The sequence below is a fragment of the Mirounga angustirostris genome, unplaced genomic scaffold, assembly GCF_029215605.1.
Source record: "Mirounga angustirostris isolate CCGP_5_RB_7025 unplaced genomic scaffold, mMirAng1.0.hap1 SCAF_5, whole genome shotgun sequence".
Lineage (NCBI taxonomy): Eukaryota > Metazoa > Chordata > Mammalia > Carnivora > Phocidae > Mirounga > Mirounga angustirostris.
In genome coordinates, this window is record NW_026991713.1 from 9,184,587 (window position 1) to 9,197,265 (window position 12,679).

At 59.5% G+C, this 12,679-nt stretch overlaps 1 protein-coding gene across 1 annotated transcript in view; it reads right to left on the bottom strand.

Moving 5' to 3' along the window:
* The window catches only part of MGAT3 (beta-1,4-mannosyl-glycoprotein 4-beta-N-acetylglucosaminyltransferase), a 31,966-nt gene extending 23,227 nt beyond the window's left edge, over positions 1 to 8,739 (bottom strand). Inside the window, exon 1 of the mRNA XM_045872495.3 lies at positions 8,393 to 8,739. The gene's annotated coding sequence lies outside the window, so the exon portion shown is untranslated. The remainder of the gene's footprint in view (positions 1 to 8,392) is intronic.
* Between the last annotated feature and the right edge of the window lie 3,940 nt (positions 8,740 to 12,679).

Consider the following 12,679-nt stretch of genomic DNA (forward strand, 5'->3'; position numbering starts at 1 on the left):
GGAGAAGGGACAGGCCTTGCCCAAGGTCAGGCAGCAGCAAGCTGTGGGGAGGGCCCAGCTCAGCAGAAACCACGAGCATGCGCACCAACGCTCACCCAGGCTCCAGACCTCCCCATCCCTGGACCACCTCGTTTTCCCCAATGACCACTGGGGGACTTGATCCTCCAGCATCTGTGCTCCCGGTTCTGGAAGGGCTGCATTCTAGGTCTGCTGCTCCGTTCTCCTCCTCTGAGTTCCGTGACCCAGCTTCTCTGGTCTGAATCGAGGGGTGCTACTCAATGCTGGGGATCGGAGCGCATACCCACAGCTGGGCAGGAACGCCCTTCCCCACCCGGCCCCCCATCTCTCCAGGACCATGCTTCTGACCACCCCTGGCCCTGCTGGCCTCGGCCCTCACCAGTCTGCACTGCAACAGACCCCAAGACGGCACTTCCCAAGGACAGAGACCTTGGGTCACGTTTCTTTGGGGTCAGGGCCTGGTACCTCCTTAGCGGGTATCTGATAAACACCTGCTGAATGAATTAACCGGGTGGGCCGGAGGTACCGGCAAGATTCTATACCGGCAGAGCCGAAAGGACGACAGGTCATGTACGATGGAGCTGTTCCTGCTGTGTGTAGGCGAAGGGGACGTGCACAAAACCTACGCGCAAAGATACACATGGGGTCACACCCTGAAGTCAGCAGATCTGTGCCCCTGGCACCTAACCTGGGCCCGGGCACTTGTTGGACAACAGCTGAACGAATGAATGAGAGCTCTGTACCGGGCACAGGGGCAGGGGCCTGGGGGAGACAGAGACGGCATCCTCACCCAGGATCAAGGCTCAGCCGTGAGGACAAATACCATTTCCGCCAGGCAGAACTTGACTATGTTGCAGGAGGACCCCTGGAAAGGCACTTCGGGGTAGGAGTCAGTAAGGAAGGCAGTCAACAGTGATGCACACCCACTGGGGTGAAGCAAACAGCCCCGCGGGCCACCTCTGGCTGGAAGAGGCGGATGCCAGCACCTGGGGGTCGAGTGGGCTGGCTTTCCAGGTGGAGGTGGGAAGGCAAGGGCTCCAAGGCACTGCAGGAAGGGGGTCAGAGGTTTGAACGGGAATTTCGGGGTGCCACATCCCAGCAGCCCCACACCGGGCACTCTCTCACTGGCCCCATTTGCAAGAAGGAGAGAAACACAAGCTATCTACCACAGGTGCACCTGTTCTGGGGGATGTGCCTGGGGCCAGGTAGCTCCCACTGGTCCCCCTGGAAGCCGCCCACAGGTGGTGACCCCAGAATCAAACACATGGGGAGCTCGCTGTTCTCAGGGCATCTTTTCTTAGACCTCTCTCCTTGAGATTATAACTTCATTTTTCTGATGATAAAGGTGCCGCATACGTTCTAGAAAATTTGAAAATCACAGCGAAAGCAACAGGACAGTATCAGCCACCATCGTACCATCCCCCGAGCTAACCTCTTGGTCTCAGTTCTCACCGACTTTTTTTCCTACACATCTTTTTGCTGAAATGAACCATCCATGTGGATTTCCTGCCAGCTTTGGGACAGCAAGCATTTCCTCTAAGGAGCTTTCTCCTCTCCACACGGGAGGACCGAGTGCACACCTGAGCCCTGGGGTCTCCGCTCTCCTGGGCTTCTTCCCAGCTCCCCAGACCTGACCTGGATCCTGTAGAGAAACGCTCCAGCTTGGGGAGAGTGGGAGGGGTGCAGCCACACAGCCCTGGGCTCACCTACAAGCCACAAAGGGACTAACAGCCACTCTCCGTGGTACCCTAGGTCAGTCCCAAGCACCTCAGGCCTCCAATGTTCCCTCTGTGAAACGGGCGTGTTTGGCTGGCTGCATGGCCTCTAGGCTCCCCAGCCTGGTCCCCTGTCTGGGCTGAGGTGACAGTCACCTGAGCTGGGCTGCACCTTAGAGTTGCTTTCTCTGCCCACTCCACTGGCATCTCGCTCAAGGCTCTGCATTGTAACCAGGCCCTCGGTAGACCTGCCCTGCCCTTAGGGTTCTCTTTCTCAGCATCCTGTGGAGCAGACAGATGGAAATTCTGGCAGGGAGAATCAGCCCTGTCCTTGGGGTGGGGGTCAGGCAGGGCTTCCTGGGCAGGGGGGTCGGGTCTCAAGGGATGAGCCAGCCCCTGCCAGGAGAGGAGGGGAAGGCCCTTCCAGACGAGGGACAGCATCTACAAAGGCCAGGAAAGCTAACCCCCGGATTCCCAGTCTAGATGGGGTGCCCAATGCCTGGAGGCAGGGACCACGAATTCTGTTACCTCCCCGCCCAGCGGCGGGTACAGGGCCACTGCCCATACCAAGGGGTGGCCCCAAACATTTCTAAGAGCAGTGACATGCCAGGCCCCAGTAGCAGCCCTCGACACCCCTGCGAGGGGGTTTGCCTGGGGTCCCTTTAGGACCAGTCCCTCCTGCACAGCCAGAATCCGCCTGCCCCACTCCCAGACCCCCCAGCCCTGGTGGAGCCTCAACAGCTCTGCTCTTCACCTTGGGTTATGGCGGGTGTGTGACCTTGAACCAGTCGCCCATACTCTGTGGGCCTCGGCTCAAAGACTGAAGCCTGTCTTGGGCTGTTCCAAGGACCAGATGGGACCAAAGGCCTGGCTCTGCCTCCCCAAAGGGGATCCCAAACACCTACTGTGTGCCAGAGCCCCCAACACATGCCTCTTTGTTTCTCTCTTCCGCCAGCCTGGAAGAGGGGTCTCTTCCCACCACTATCCCTTAGAGACGCAGAAGGCCCCTCGGGGGCAGGTTTTCTGACTCCGGGATATGGGCGTAGTTGAAAACCTACACCAAACCTCTGAGCCACTGCTAGAACCAAACGAGATAATGTGTTGGGTGCTTTGTACATGACGGAGTGCTGCAGAGTCATTGGTTCTTTTGCCCAAAGGGCAAGGCTCCGGACTGCAGAACCACCTCCTGGCTGTGAGCCCGGCGAGTCGCCTGCCCTGCCCAGGACTCAGTTTCCATAGAATGCAATGAGGATTACTTGAGCACCACTGCCCAGGGATCCTGTGATACTGAAATGAAATCATGCAAGAGAGCACCAGCATCTCGCTCCCATTCGAGCCATCAGTGAGTTCCGACCATTCACCATCACAGTCCTAGGAGATGACTGGGAAGGCGTCCCCCTCAGTCTTTCTCCCAAACCCGCCAACCTGCGCGGCTTCCCGCCCCTCTCACCATCACCATTCAACAAATACTTAAGAAATATTTATCAAATGCCTCTCTCTTCCACGTCAGGCAAGGGGCCAGCCCCCGGAGACTGCCTGTGTAGCCCAGCCTGGAAGCCCAGCTCCTCCCCGGCCATCGGCAACCCTCCCCGTTCCCCCTTCCCTGGCCACCCTCACTCACCCAGCACGACGCACCCAGGCTGTGTGCCAGGCCCGGGGTAGCCAGAGTGGGGCCCTGAGCGATTTCTCCAGAGTGTTAAGCAAGCTACGTGGGGTCCATGGCCAGCTGGGACCTGTTTCCAGAAGGAAACAGCAACAGCAGGTGTCTGGGTAAAGGGGTGGGGGAGTCAGCATGGTGCGTGCAGAGCTGGGTTAGGGTAGGAGAGAGCAGAGGCCGAGAATGCAGGTGGGGGAGCAGGGTCCCAGGGATCTGGGCTGAGGGCAAGGGGGTCTCTTGAGGCGGCCTGGACTCCGCTGGGCTGGGCAGGCCTTCCTGGAGCCCACAGGCCTCGGAGCCCCTGGACATTATTTTAAAAACCGGGTTTGCAGCCCTCTCTCCCACAGTGGGATTCTGACTCAGTGGGGTGGGGTGGGGCCTGGGAAATATGTATTTTCCCCAAGCGTCCCAGGTGAGGCTAAGCAGGGCTTCCAGAGACAGCCCCAGGACGATGGGAAAGAAGGGAGTGACCCCAGGGCTACGAGGAGGGTGGCCTGGAGGCCAGGACACCAGTGAAGTCGCGGTCTTGGGCATCCAAGCTTCAGAGACCACTCTCCTCTGAGTGACTGAGGGGCCTAGACTCGGAGCCCCAGCAGGCGCTGGGGTCCTACAGGCTGGATAGGATCCCAGCCCTGCCCCTTCCTGGCCCTGAGCCCTGGGCCCCAGGCACCCTCAAACTGCCAAATGGGGATAATAATAGTACCTACTTCGAGGGAAGTTAGGAGGCGTCGCCGGGATAATGCAGACAAAGTGTTTGGCCCAGCGCCCGGCACATAGTAAGTGCTCGATAAATAGCAGCAAATGATTATGACTCAGAGGTCAAGGTGGGGTAGAACAGCCTGGGAAGTCATCCATCACGGGTCTCTGTCAACCAGAATCCTGGAGATTGCCTCTGGCCGCCCTCCCTCGCTCAGACCCCCATCTGGGCTGCTCCTTCTGGGAAGTTCCCAGCCTGCCCGGAGAGGGCAGCTGGAGGGCAGACCCGGAGGAGACCCCAGTGTCAGCAGGGCTCCGGCCTCCCGTCCTGGCCCTCATCCTGCCCCTCCGCAGGGATTCCTACTTCAGTGGGAACCACAGTCTTGAGCCAAATAAGCTCTAATTTCGTAAAACAATGGAGCAATGAGATGCGCGAACGATTCTTATTGTTCCAATTTTATTTGTATGAAAAAGATGAAAATAAGTGAGCCCACAGGGGACTTTCCACTTGAGGCGGTGCAAGAAAAAGTATTTGGGGACCCTGATCACTTCCTGGATTCCTGGCAGGGCCATGGGCCCATGTGGCCCCGTTCAAGACCACAGGAGGATGGTCTACTACCCTCCACCACACTGCTTCCGGCCCGACCCAGGGCCTCACTTCCCCTTCCAGGAGGTGTGGATAAGCAGGGTCCCTGTGACCATCCCTCTGTGGTCTGAGGCTGCCCTCCTGAGGGTCAGTCTCCTCCAACAGGGATGAAGAAGGGGGAAGGATGGGGAAAAGGACAGGGCCACTCCCTGGGGGGCTGATGATCATTAATTCACTTCATCATCCATCCATCCATCCATCCATCCATCCGAGCTCCTAGAGGACGCGGAACAGGCGATAACAAACACGTTAACGAGACAGACGTGGTACTCCGCCGGTCCACAGCAAGGAGCTTCCCTGCACGACTGACGCTCAGCTCGGATGGAGAGGATGGGTCATCAGTAACAAGACACTGTGCCTCCATTTCCCCATCTGCAAAGGGGATGATCATGGTACCGCTGTCATGGGTTGCTCTGGAGACGCAACAAATGTCAGGTATTGATATTTTGATGGGCAGGCAGTGTGCCCAAGAAGCTGTAAGGCTGCGGGTGATGGCAGAAGGGGAGAAGGGTCTGTGCAATTCGGGGTTGAGAGTTTCAGGGGACATGGGGAGAGGTGGGTGGAACAGACATTCAGGCGGAGGGAAGAGCATAAGCAAGGGAATAGAATTTGACATTTGAGGCCTATGTGGACCATATCTCAGAGCTCTGTCAGGCGGAAGCTTGGGATCCAGCTGGGTCATTCTGTGCAGACAGCCCAAACCAGGCCACGGTCAAGGGGAGCTAGAGCTGGAGTGAGGCAGGGTCCGAGGTGTGGAGGCTCCCAGGAAGGGAGGCACCAGCCCTCCTCCCCCCCCTGCCCTGCATCTCACTGTGGGTACTTATTCAGAGTGATCTGGTCCTGCCCTCAACCTGTCCAATGTCCCCCGCTCCTCCCAGCTATAGCACGGCCTCGCCGCTCCCCAAGTCTACCTGACCAACAGGCTCTGGAGCCTTCTCTTCTCATTCAGCTGCCATTTATTAAACACCTACTAAATGCCTGGGTGCCGAAGTAGGCTTGTACCAGCTCCCACTGTGACATGGATGAGCTGTTGATATAGCTTCAAATGGGCCTTGCTGGAAGATTTACACCACAGAAACCTGCCAACACTGTTCACCGGGACCTTTTTTCTCCCAGAGAGACTGCTGCCAGCATACCATTGCCCCTGCCCCAGCAATGGACACAGAAAGGCCTCTGCCTATAGGGACTCACAACAGCGACGTAGACACCTTATCTAGAGGAGGAGGCTGCATCGTCTCCAAGGAGGCAGGGGATGAACCAAGAGACTCATTCTGAAAGCGGGGGCGTGAATGCTCACTAGAAATGGAACCAAGCTGTTCAAATAGCACTAGTGTGCATCATTCCCATTTTAGAGGCAAGGAAACTGAGGCCCAGAGAGGCAGAGTCACACTAGTCCACAGCTGCACGGGAAGAAGTGGCAGAGTTGAGATTCAAACGTGGGCCACTGGATCGGAATCCTTGCTTTTAACTTCTGCACTTGACTGTCCCACGGTGCAATTATTGCCACCCTCCCCCTGCCCCTAAGCAGCCAGCACAGGGCTAGGCAAGACCACGGATGCCCAGGACTATTTGCTGCCCAACTAGATTCCATTCTCCTGGGGGCAAAGTCTGTGTCCTCTCCACCTGGCTGCCCACGACAGTGCCCCTCACAGGAGGTCATTGTGTTTGTTGGTCTCAATGTCTGGAGAACCTTCTGGAAGGGAGCCCTGGTCCCCATGTGCAGGGCTAGAGCTGGCTAGCAGGAGGGCTGCAGCGTGGAGAACAAAGAGGCTTTGGCCTTGGGGAACACAGCAGGGTCTGCTCAATGTCATGGCTAAGGTGCCTGTGGGGGCAAGAACAGGCTGTCTATGCAGACCACCCGGCTCCGGCCACTGCCCCCTGCTCTTCTCTTCTCCCAGAATAACGTGAGGACGTGGACATGCAATTCCCCCCGCCCTTGGCTCTCCCCGGGGTCACATCCAGCCCTCACATGATCCTTATCACCACCGGTATGAGGTGAGCCAGTAAAGTGAGCCTGGCCCACCAGCTGACATCAGTGTCCCTGTTTTCCAGGTAATGATCCTGACACAGCAGACAGGGATTTCCCGACTACTTCTCAGGTGCTGGGCACCCTAAACTCATCGTCTCATTCAGACCTCTCCACAACCCTGTGGCGGACTCTCCCCATTTGACAGATGTGGAAACTGAGCCTCAGAAAGCGGACTTGCTTGCGGCGGCCCAGCCACCACAGTAAGAGGGATCCCATATGTGGGTCAGGCAGCCCTGACCGCAACAGGGGCCCTGGGCAGACTCAGGAGGGGGTTCCGAGCCAGATGGCAGCACTCCCAGCCCCATCTGCTCCTCACTGTCCTCAGAAGCTAGTGCCAGCTTGGTAGGGCCTGCCACCTCACCTCCACCTGGTCCTCCTTCCCGTCAGCCTGGGCACTCCTCTCTTCACCCTGCCCTGCTTGACCAGCACCCCCTCCAGCTCTCCACTGGTACCAGGCACTCCCATCTCGGAGCTTCTGCTCCTGCCATTCCCTCTACCTAGAGTGCCCTTCCCTCCTCTCCTGAGCAAGCCAACTCTTCCAGCAAGTTCTCTCTCCTCCTTGGGCTGTGGTGGCACCTCTTTCAAACTTTCAGAGGACCCTGTGCCTATCTCCCTAGCCCTCGGAGGCCCCCTGCCTGGATCTTTAGTAACTGCCCCGGGAGGTGAGGCGCCAGCGCCCACAGCTCCCCATCGGGGCAGATCTGGACTGGTGTCCCAGGAGTGAGGAGGAGTACCATCGGGATGGGGGCAGTGCTGGTTCTGGGGGACCATGGAGGGGTCTCTGGGGTAGTATTCCTGCGCACACCCCTTCTAGGGAGTCTTCCAGAGCTGGGAGAGTCACCTGACCTCAGGCCACCAGGGCTGGCTGAGACCCATCTCTGCTTCTGACGGCACCCCAGCTCAGGCTCCACCATTCCCACTTACACCCAAGCGCGCTCCCCTCCCCACCCCCGGTTCCAGAACTCACTATTTGCAGATATTTATAGCGCCCTCCCCCAGCCAGGTTCCCTCCCCCGCCCTGGGCAGTGCAGTGAAAAGAGCGGGAGCCCCCCGCAAAGAACCGGGGGTGCTCTTCCCACTCCCCTCTGCCTGGTCGCCGCGAGCAGCCACAGTCCCAGCCCCCGCACCCGCCCTGCTCCCGGACCGCGCCTGGGCCTCCGCCGCCGCAGCCCCGGGTCGGGGGGTGGGGAAGGCGGGCGCTGAGGCCTCCCACTCCCAGCCCCGCGCCGCGCCGGAGGTTTGGGGGGGGGTGGCACGGCGCACAAAGCGCCGCTCGAGCCCCGCGCCTCGGGGACGCCCCCCGCCCAGGCCGGGGGAGGGGATCGGAGGGATGAGGCTTTGCCCTCCGGGGCCGGGTAAAGCTCCGCGGAGCAGCCGGGTTGGGGGAGGGGGCGCCGGAGCTGAGTAGCCTCCCAGGCATCCCCCCCACCTCGGCCCCCCCCAGCACCCTCCCCCCGGCCCCGTGCTCCCGCCCCCGCCCCTAGGGTCACGCTCCGGGAGGGGGCCGTGGGAGCCGTGACGGGGGGCGCCGCGAGCGCGGAGGAGGCGGCGCGGAGACGGAGGCGGAGGGCCGGGGGTGCGGGGATGGCGGGGCTGCGGCGCGGGCCCCCGGGACGCCAGGGTCAACTCACCCATCGCCCGCTGGGTCTCAGCAGCGGCGGCAGCAGCGGCGGCGGCGGCTCCGCGGCCCCCGGGGCCCCCGGCGGGGAGATGCTGGCGTCCGCCGCAGCCTCTCGCCCCATCCCGGGCTCCGGCAGCGGCTGCGGTGGGCGCCCGGCATCGCGGGCGGCGCGGCCCGGCCCCGATCCCCGCCCCCCGCCCCCACCTCCACCTCCAGCCCGTCCCGCGGGCCCGGCGCGGCCGCCTGGCTGCACCCCGGGGCCGCGGCTGGGGGCCGGCGAGCGGACGGGCGCGGGGGAGGGCCCCCCCGGGAGGCGCGCGGGGGTGGGGGTGCGGAGGCGAGGCCCGAGCGCGGCGCGCAGAGGTGCCCGCTCCCGCGCGGCTCGGCGGCTCCGGCCCCCGCCCCGCCCCCACCGGAGCCCCCTCCCCTCCGCCGCCCGCCGCGCTCCGCTCGCCGCGCCGCGCCGCGCTGGGCCGGGGGGCGCCTCGGGCCGCAGTCTCGGGCCGCCGCCGCTCCGCGCCTCCCGCGTGTGCGATCAGATGTGTGTGTGTGCGCGCCCCTGCCTGTGACCGTGCGTGCGCCGGCCCACGGCCCGGTGCGTCCTGGGCGGCTGTGTGTGCGATGGGAGGCGGGGCGGGCCAGAGAGTGTGTGTCTGCCTGGTGTGTGCATGGGTCTGCGCGTCCCGTTCTGTGTGCGTCTGTGTTTTGCAGTGTGCATGGGACTGTGTGACCTGCAGTTCCCGGGAGAGCCTGGGCGTGCACATCTGCGTTATGGTGTGTGCGTGGATCCGGCGGCTGTGCCTGCGTGTACCTGGACCGTGATTGTGTGCACGTCTCTGTGACCGTGTGGAGGGGCCTCTAGGGCTCGTGTGTGTGCGGGACTCTGGGCAGCTGGGCTTATATGTACACCCATCGAGGACCGTGTGCAGAGGCCTGGTCTTCTGTTGCGGTGCGTGCATCCCGCTAGGCCTTTGACCGAGTCTACGCAGGTCTGTGTGTCTGCGTGCGTGCGTGGCCAGTGTATACCGCCCCGGGGTCCACGGGCCTTTGTCTGCCTGTAGTCTTCCGACACCCTCCTGTACGTGTACATATACGTAGGTGCCAGAGCCATTGTGCGCTCCCTCCCCAGGCCCTACCGCGCTCTCTCTCCCCCAGCCCTGTCCCTGACTCCTGTCCTGGGGCTCCTGGGCATAAGCCTCCCCTCCCCCACGCCCTTCAGCGAAACTCAAGGCCCCAAGGTCGCGCCCTGCCTACCTCTTGAGCCTCCTCTCCTGCCATTGGGCCACCAGTGGTTCTCCGAGCGCCCACCACTTCATACCCTGGCTTCTCATGATCTTGCTTGGGGCTCCGAGGTGGCGTCCACGTGCTTCCCACCCTCTGGCAGTTCCTTCCGCTCAGGGACTCCCGGGTGAAGCAGTCACTTCCGCCCCGTATGCGGGGCACCCTGGGTATACAGTGAGCACGGCTCTGAACTATAGGCGAAGGTGCGTGGGGAGGGCTGCGAGACGCCTCAAGGCTAGGTCCCAGCAAATGTCCTCAAGGGGGGATCCCACTGGCCTTTGCTAGGCCTTTGGAGCTGTCTCTGGCTGGACTTCCTGCTCCATGTGCCCCCTGCCCACCTTCATCTATCTTTGCCAAGCAGTCAGTGACCCTTCTCCAGCCGTCATCTGAGCTGGTCACTCTCCCCCCTGACTCCTCAATGGCTCCCACTCGCCCTCAGCTTAAGCTCAGTGCCTGGGCAGGGCAGGAGGCCCTGGCGACCTGGCTCCGTCTCTTCTCCAGCCTCACTCCCACCCCTCCTCTCTGTGGAGACTCCCTCTAAGCCAAGAGTAGGCAAACTATTTTGTGTAAGGGCCAGCTAGTCAATATTTTAGGCTTTGCTGCCTGTAGGGTTTCTGTCTCAACTACTCAATTCTGCCACTGTAGTATAAAATCAGCCATAGACAACATGTGAAGGAATGAGCATGGCTGTGTTCCAATAAAACTTTATTTATGGACACTAAAGTGTAAATTTTATGTAATTTTCTTGTGTGTGAAACCTTATTCTTCTTTCTTTTTTTTTTTTTCCCTAATCTTTGAAAATGTAAAAATCATTCCCAGCTGGCATCACTCTAAGCACATCCCTGTTCCCTTTGTAACATCCTCATGACTCACTTGCTTCAGGTATCCTGTCATTCCCTGCAAATCCCATCTATTCTACCCCAAAAGGTCAGCATCCTCTTCCCTACCTGCTCCTCCAGCTGACTCTCTGCCATTCTCTTTCCATTGTGGGAAAGGTTCCCAGTGGAACCCTCACACAGGCTCACCTCCGTCTCTCCCGCCTCTCCCCGTGCCTCTGCCTGGGTACTCTTGTCACCTGGAAAGGGCCATCTCAGAGACAGAGACACTTTCCTTGCCCCTGACTTCCCCAGGAGAATCTGCTCTTCCTCCCCTGGCCTCTCCTGCAGCAACTTGGGCATCCTTTGGCCCATGAGAAAGGCACTGTTTCAGGTCTGGCTTGCTCTGGGCGTCTTGGAAACCTCAAAGCTGGCCCATTAGCACCAAGCTGGGAACAAAATATTGTATCCCTCCATGTTCACAGCTCCCATCAAAGGGTGCCCAAGGTAACAAGACTGGGGGGCCCTGGAGCCTGGACTCAAACCCGGGTTTGCGGGACTCTCTCATTCATTCTCCATGCTGGGGTGCTCACAGGGAGCAGCCAATGGCAGTCATCTCTCACCAAGTGTGTGCTCTTTCTCCCCGTGACAAGCTCCGGCTCCCAAGGCTATGAGCCAAGAAGGTCCAGATCAAGGCCTGAGCCACAAATATGCCTTTTTCATCCCTTGAAATTTTTTAATTGATTTGGGTGAACAGATAATAGCTACACACAGCACAAATTTGAAAATTATTGGAAGATGTCCAGTGGAAAGGAAGCTCCCAGCCCCAGCCCCAGCCACCCAATTTCCTTCATGACATCTTTTTTTTTTTTTTTTTGGATGCAGTTCATTTGATGTGAAGCCATTTTGTTGTGACCTAAAAACCAATCCATTACATTTATAGCTTGTCTCCCTTTTGGTTTTTTAAATAAGGTGTGAGGGGCGCCTGGGTGGCTCAGTCGTTAAGCGTCTGCCTTCAGCTCAGGTCATGATCCCAGGGTCCTGGGATTGAGCCCCGCATTGGGCTCCCTGCTCCTCGGAAGGCCCGCTTCTCCCTCTCCCACTCCCCCTGCTTGTGTTCCCTCTTCTCGCTGTGTCTCTCTCTCTGTCAAATAAATAAATAAAATCTTAAAATAAATAAATAAATAATAAATAAAATAAAATAAAATAAGGTGTGAAACCGATGTTTTCTCCTGTCCTTGAGCCTCCAGGCCCTGCCCGTGGTATGGACTGAAAAGTAAGGATCCGTGGGGAGGGTCCCACTGTTCGGGGATAAGCGGGTTCAGGAACCAGAGAGATCTGACTTGGGTCTGGGTCTTCATGTGAGTGGCTTAGCTCTTAGTTTCCTCATCTGTGAAATGGGGATAAGGAAGCTTCCCTCCTCAAGCGCCTCAGAGGGTGAAATGGGTCCCCGTACATAAGGCGCCCCCCTCAGGACGTGCCAGCCAGATTGTCCAACTGGCACAGTGACCGCGGGGACACTGTCTCCTGAGCACCCTTAGCTGGGTCTGGGGGAGACACCCAATAAGTATTTGCCAGGGAAAAAAAATGATTAATGCCATTTGTGTGCATATTACCTGTCATTTAAAAAAGCAGTGATTGTTCATCTTGACCTGTCTGAAAATGGCCACTTGAGGAAAGCTGTGTTCCCAAGGCCCTGCTTCAGGAGGCTATACCCTGGATCCCTCACGAGAGCACCCGCACCCACATGTGGGTGCCCCTAAGTCCATGTAGGGGTAAGGCACCCGCCAGGGCAGCTGGATAGAGGAACAAGTGTGGGATTGCCCTGCCCTGCCTGGAGCTAGCTGGGTCAGACTCCGGGGGCCTGCTCACTGGGCTCCATCCTCCCCCCACCACTCCGGTCTTTGTTCTCCTGACCTTTCTGGATTCCAAGCTTCTTGTGAGGCCGCAAGGGAGTCAGCCTTGGTGGGGCCATACCCAAGTCAGCCTCCGCCTGCCCAGTGTACTCTGGCAGTCTCGACGAGTGGTGGGGGCTGTGTGTGGCCAGCCTGCCCTCCAGCCCCTCAGAGATGACTAGTGACTTGCTCAGTCACATGCAGAGCCAGCCCACCAGGCCCCACCTCTCTACCCTCCCAACCGCGGGAGCCCACCTCTGCGAGAGCTGGCCAGGAGGGAAGATAAGCCTACATTTCTTCTCCAGC